This window comes from Diorhabda sublineata, chromosome 1 (assembly GCF_026230105.1).
Source record: "Diorhabda sublineata isolate icDioSubl1.1 chromosome 1, icDioSubl1.1, whole genome shotgun sequence".
Lineage (NCBI taxonomy): Eukaryota > Metazoa > Arthropoda > Insecta > Coleoptera > Chrysomelidae > Diorhabda > Diorhabda sublineata.
Window position 1 is genome coordinate 43,962,410 of NC_079474.1, and position 7,097 is coordinate 43,969,506.

Below are 7,097 nucleotides of genomic sequence, written 5' to 3' on the forward strand. Positions count from 1 at the left end.
CATATGAGTTCAATTGGGTTGAATTCACATAAAACAATTTTATTTTTCTCTTTGGCTATCTCATCAACGACATATCTTTGGACTAATGGCCGATTCTCTTTAACCAATGCCAATAGTTCTGCCCGCACCCTATTGTTTTCAAAATTAATATTTCGTTTCCTTAATCACTGTTGTATGTCCGCTTTTCTTGTTGAACTTGTGGGACACTGGTCTAATTTTTTGGAATGGTAGGATGCATTGTCCATTACAATGACTGATCCGTACTCAAGTTTATTTAAAATTCCCTTAAACAACCAACAACAAAACCATTTTCGGAGCCAAGGCCACGGATAAATGCATCTCGTGCACTTAAGACTGTAGTATTAGTTCACACTTTGTTCACCGTGTGACCAGCATTTACCCAAGTCTCGTCAAGATAATATATTTTTCTTCCTTCCTCCTCGAATTTTTTAATATCACTTAGAAATCTTCTTCTCCAATTAATTATTACGTTTTTTTCTTTCAAAACACAGTTTAACATGCGCTATTATAGAGTCACATAATTCTTACTGTAAAAGCGCATGTTAGAAATGTAGTTTAATTTTTATCAAAGTAAATAAATAACATAATAAAACAAAAGCTTAAAATAATTATTAATATGAAATTTTTAGAATATAATAATAATAAATTTATGTAACGTGCAGCTGTGTGAACTTGACTGTCTCAGACATTGCTTCAGCCAGTACGAATTGTTATAAAAAGTACCACTAACATCCCATGAGCCGATCACGCGTTTTTTATCACTCTCACTACCGATCGGCCCGATTATAGAATAAGATTTTAACAACTTTTACCACGTTTTTATTGTTTTCGAAGTGCATCTTATAGATGTGTGGTTGTTTTTATCTAGAAAAGCAGGTATATTTACTATTTAGAATAAAATTTCATAAAACAGTTTCTATTGTTTATAAAACAACAAAATTAGTTCCTATTCTGGCACGGCTGTTCACCTCTATTGAGGTTTTGAAGAAAATTAACAGATGTCGCTTCGTAATTTTCGCGAATTCTTACGCATGTTAACATATACATCGAATTTTAAAATAACTATGTTACGATGTATCGACAGTACTTAATGGCACTACTTCACTATTTGCCAAGAATTTCGATAAAAAACTATTTACCTTCAACCTTCAGCTTCTGAATAACTTGGTTATGGAAATCCACATCAAACAGTGTACTTGTGTGAATTAATATAGTGGTAATATGCAGTATTTTGAAAATAATGCATGAAGTTTCTAATTTTTTTCAATTTATAATGTATTGTGATATTACAATATGATCAGAAAGACATCAATGAGCAATATTATTCTAACCTAAATTACTAAGATTGGAAAACTTAAAACTAGGGTCTCATTCACTAGTTGACCTTAGATTATGTTTTAATAACACTAAAACCAGCAAGGTACACTTATCCGCACTAAAATCGAAGGGTTTAATCCCCTTAAGTCTTCTAGTCGTGTTTGTGTTGTCTAGGAGCTGGATTGCCTTGACGTTCACATGATGAAGGAGCCGATGTTCGTGGCTACTGGGGCATTTGATTATGATTTGGTCTCATCTGAACATCCCGATGGATGGGACTGTTTCGGCAGTACCAGGGTGCATCGATAATGTTCTTTAGTATCTTATTCTGGAATATTTTTTATTCGTGACGTTGGTGTGAATTAATTTAGTTTCATTCAGTTTAATAAGCCATCTCTTGGTCCAATTGCTATTTCGGTTAATGGATTTTTTCAGCAGCTTCTTCGTGGGTATCTCCCGCGACTATAACTACCGTGTCATCAGCGAAAGTAGTGGTGTTCAAATCGAAGCATCTTGAAAATTTTTCCTTGGAAGTCGGTCCTTGTACTACGTTAATGAACAAAGTGAGCTCGGTTTTTGAAAAGAAAAGTGATGTTGTAGACATTATAATAAGTAATGCGTTGTATACGAAATCAAAAATGATGAAATTTCAGGTTACTTCTGTCCCCAAAAAAAATCTTGAGTCGTTGCTTCAAAAATTTTTTGCTCAGTTACCTGGTGATAGTTTGTGATAGATGAATTATTTAGACAAAAAATCATGCATAATGAAAAACATAACTTTCTTAATATGTGGGATACAGAAAATCTGCAAGATACCAAAAAATACATCACGTACATAGGTTTATAGATACTGCCCCCCTCATTCCCCATGGTTATTCTCGAAATTTTGAGAATTCAAATTAGAAAAATTTCGTAAACCAAACCACTTTCTATATGACCAAAAAAATTCTATCTCTCTCCTCTATCGAATGTTATAAATAACTTTATCCATCGGAGTTAAAATATGACGTCACATGTGGCACCAAATTTTGAGGTTAGAATTTTTTTTCTCACCTCGATAGCTATAAACACGATGCCCATGTACCTGGTCAAGTGTCACTAGTGTACTGGACTTATACTCTTGAAACATAACTGAAAAATAAGTTTAAATTCTGACTTTAATATGAATTTTTGTTTTATTTACAAAAATATAGGTAAAAGGTGATTATGAATGTATATGATGAATTTGCTTTCTTTAGTATAGTAACTGCATACCTACAAAGTTTCTCTAACATGGAGACAACTTCTGAAACTGTTAAATCACCACCCACCACTCTATATTCATAACAATTACAAATGGTGGAAATTTCGAAACATAAGGAACAAATCCTTTAATAAAATATTTTATCATTAGTTTTTTCTCTTCATTTAGCTTCGATTTTTGAATGTTTGTAAGTGAATCCGCAATATTGCCATACAATTTTGATTCTGGTTTTGAGGTAGGTACTTCTCCAATTCAAGTAGAGAAACACAAAGGTTAGAGGTTTGCTCATGGTGAATGGTGAATATGATGGTCCGAGGGTATATTGGACGTATTCAGAACACATTCGAATGTGTTTTATTAGCACTGCAAAAGCAAAATTTTAAATTGCCATGAATCTAATGATAAATATACTCAAAATTTTTATTTCGAACTAACCTAATGGTCTAACAGAATGATTACGGAAGGCACATTCTCGATGCATGGTTGTAACTTAATTATGAAACTTTGCCACATATTGAACAAAATGAAATGAAGCCTGTCACATTTAAAATTACAATACAATCTTTTGATACGTTAAACCCTATCTGAAAATGTAATATTAGCTTTTTATATCAGTTAATGAAAATGTCACAATAATTTAACATTATCAGCCATTTGATAGATCTAGATACGATCTTTAATGGAACAGGGATGGTGGAAATTGAAGGGAAAATATTTATTCCTCCATAGGCGTGGGTACAGCTTAAGCATATTGTTAACAAATATTTGTTATACCTAAATAAAATTTTTATACTTTATAATCAGCATTAGATAAAGGTTGTGAAAGAAATAAACATTTTATTACAAATCTTATTGTGAGAAGAGTTTTATTTTATTTAATGTTTTATAGGTTATGATAGTTCCTTCAAAATTCATCAACAAACTGATAATTTGAAATTTTACATTTTGTTGTGGAGACGCTGAAAATTTAACTAAACTTTTTGTCTGTTTACCTCTTATATGCGAGAAGACATAACAGAATTAAACGAATTTATCTATCCCAGGCACTAGACCATATCGGAGTACATATATTCTGTCACCGAGCTCGTTGGAGTTCAAAATATACAGTTAAAAATAGTCAATAAGCAATTTTTGGAAAAAAATTCCGATACCGGGAATCGAACCCGAGCCTCCTGGGTGAAAGCCAGGTATCCTAGCCACTAGACCATATCGGAGTACATATATTCTGTCACCGAGCTCGCTGGAGTTCAAAATATACAGTTAAAAATAGTCAATAAGCAATTTTTGGAAAAAAATTCCGATACCGGGAATCGAACCCGAGCCTCCTGGGTGAAAGCCAGGTATCCTAGCCACTAGACCATATCGGAGTACATATATTCTGTCACCGAGTTCGCTGGAGTTCAAAATATACAGTTAAAAATAGTCAATAAGCAATTTTTGGAAAAAAATTCCGATACCGGGAATCGAACCCGAGCCTCCTGGGTGAAAGCCAGGTATCCTAGCCACTAGACCATATCGGAGTATACAAAGTAATTTAAATGTATAAATTTGACTTTTGAACATTCAAATTTCAAGTATACGAATAAACCTCTTTTATTATTATTATTATTATTATTATTATTATTATTATTTTTATTATATATAGGTATTTAATATAATATAATAGTAAAATATAATGTACCATAATACATAATATAATGCATATTATGTAATTTTTATATAAAATATTTTTAGTACTAACTATTAAAGATATAATTCATGAGATGATGTAGAAATCAATTTTTATTGCATATAATCATCATTTTACAGTGATCTCAAATATAAACAGAAAATTCTTTCACTTCTAGTTTATGTCAAGCTCTTAATGCATTAAATGAAAAATGGTAGGGGAAGCGTATTTGAAGAGAAATGGTATGAAAAATCATTTATACAGTAATACTAATTAAAGAAAGGTTTAGTTTTTCATTCTGTCAATATTAGAAAACTAAAGTTAGAATTTTACCTGCAGCATCCCTTGTTGGTATTCACAAGTAATAGATTCATTGCATTGCTTAAATGGATAGATTTCTCAATTTTATAAATTCATGATTTATTTGCTTCGAGGTATCTATCAATTCAGTTGGCTTGTTTTCTCTTTTTGCGTAATCAAAGATATCTTTGCAGTGGAAGTTGTTTGAGCTATCGAGAGTTTATTACCCATACTAAATAGGAAGCGGAACAGATTGTGATTGGAGTCTACTCAATAGAAGCATGAAAATGGAGAAGATGATTGTGTGAGTATAAATAAAGCACAAGCCTTGTTTCAGTCCATGCTAATATCATGTAGCTTCTGGAAATTTCATTTCATTTCATTTCCAGGTCTTTTCATTACTCGCTTGAGATTTGTGTCTCTTCATTGCACTTCCAAATATTCACTCGAAGTTTTTGGATTTTCATAAAAATCCCAAAAGTTTTTGAGATCGAAGGTAGTCTGTAACCGAATTTCGACTTTCAATATTTTATTTGACACTTGTCATTCAATCGGCTATAGTAGCAGACTGACCAGTCGGGCTTAAACTTGGCACTACAAGTCTTAACGAGTTATGAGACTAATTAGTTGATGTAGATGTTGCTGATAGAAAAATTGTTTCGTCGTAGTTTTCATCATACCTCGTACATTTTTAATATCAAAATTACATCATATGGACTTTCAAATATTCTTTTGTATTAATTATTATAACTCTGGTCATCATAGTATTAATAGAATTACTGTTCAAGAAATTAATCTTCTATCCAAACTAAAATATCATGTAATAAGTGTGCAATCACGTACAATTTGTTAATTTTAAATAAAAATCTTCTGTCTCTTCAAATTTAGTAAAAAATATTTTTTCTAGGTATCTGAGTGAAAACCTGAATATGTGAGGTTTTGAGGTATTCGACGTCGCAAACCTCGAATATGTATAGTGACAGTTAGTTGTGATATCACCGCTAAAATTTGAGCTGTTTAAAAAAGTATTTTTTGTATTTGTTCTTTCGGGCTATTCTAAATAAAAATCTTACCAATATTTTGAATTAATTACAATATATTGTTAGATACGTAACTTGTTTAATATTAACAGTTTTTATTAAATAATGACTGTACTATTTATAACATCTTTCCTAATAACAACCAATTTTTCTCGCACTAAAGCAGAAATAGTGCAAAGAAAACAAGGAGATATAAAAAGTAATACATTGAATATGTGATGTCGTGCCCGTCGTAAAGCGAGATGAAGTATATCGGTATCCTATGAAACGGACAAAGATAGAACCGATCGATACATCATTTAGGCTGTTTCCATGGCAGCACGTGCCTCTTCCTCATTCCATGTATCCCACCACCCATATCCGACCCCTTTCCCCTCACCCTTCCACTTTATATTAGTTCTATAGCAAGGAAAATGAATATTTTCTATTTGATTTCTTACAGGATGACGAGAAAATATATGGCAAAGGGAGGTTTCATAAAGTTGGAATATTTATATAGTCGGTTAGGGTGATATTAGGGTAATTTTTGTAAGATGATATATGATGTGCTGAAGTTAGTTATAGGAAGTTTTTAATTTCCTTAGCTGCCTTTATATCGTAAATGGATCAGTGGAAAGTTTATAAATATTATAAAATTGAATAATTACTTATAACATCATTGAAAATAATAAATTTTTTAATTGTCAATCTATTATTTTATATTAATAATGAAAGTAGAAGTATTTTAAGTAATTTGTGATGATCTCGTGCTATTAGCTCGCTTTATATTGGAAGCCCAGTTCTTACTAATACCTGCGAAGTCTTTTTAAGAATCTCATATTTCAATTCTTCACAGAATTCCGTAAAATTTCTGCATTCTTAGCTTGTTGCACGGCGGTAAATATCCAATTGTTTCATTTATTTTTAAACTTGCAGCTATTCCCAGTCCTTAAGAATACCTGCGATGTCTCCACTAGTATTTATCAGAGGTAAACTATAGTAATTGACCTTTTGCAAACTTTTTAAAGAGTTTAGTGTTAACTATATAGCAGTGAATATTATCATATGATTTCTCCCACCTAACTTGAGGGGGAGCAGTTACGACTTTTTACCTCTAAAAATTTTATTGTGCCGCAAATAAAATTTTAAATGTCGTAACTGCTTAAATATTAAAAGAAGGTTATAAAAACTCATTTTATTAGAAGAAAACTGTGTATTAAAACTGTACAGACAAAAATATAAAAAATCCTCATTAATCTGGGTAATCTAGGGCAGCCGCAGAAAAATCTATGTTTTTATAAAAGTGGTGAAAGCGAGAAGGGACACATGTCAGCTTTTTTTGTAAATTCTCAAATTTATTTTTGTTGATAGGCCTAGGCTTTGCATTCATAACTGGTAGTTGGATGGATTCTTTCCTCCGCCGATTACGCTCTAGCTCCACAATTTTATATTCTTCTTCAAAGTTGGTTTTATATAGAAGCTTGTTTGGTTCAGATGATCTAAATTGCTTCACTTAGTAAAAATTTCT

General features: G+C 31.7%; 3 non-coding genes across 3 annotated transcripts; all 3 read right to left on the reverse strand.

Annotated features, from left to right (window-relative positions):
- Window positions 1-3,723: 3,723 nt before the first annotated feature.
- On the reverse strand, window positions 3,724-3,795 carry Trnae-uuc (transfer RNA glutamic acid (anticodon UUC)). Its single transcript has one exon. It is a non-coding gene; the product is annotated as a tRNA-Glu (tRNA).
- Window positions 3,796-3,876: 81 nt separating this feature from the next.
- On the reverse strand, window positions 3,877-3,948 carry Trnae-uuc (transfer RNA glutamic acid (anticodon UUC)). The gene has a single exon. It is a non-coding gene; the product is annotated as a tRNA-Glu (tRNA).
- An 81-nt stretch (window positions 3,949-4,029) lies between these two features.
- Window positions 4,030-4,101, reverse strand: Trnae-uuc (transfer RNA glutamic acid (anticodon UUC)). The gene has a single exon. It is a non-coding gene; the product is annotated as a tRNA-Glu (tRNA).
- Between the last annotated feature and the right edge of the window lie 2,996 nt (window positions 4,102-7,097).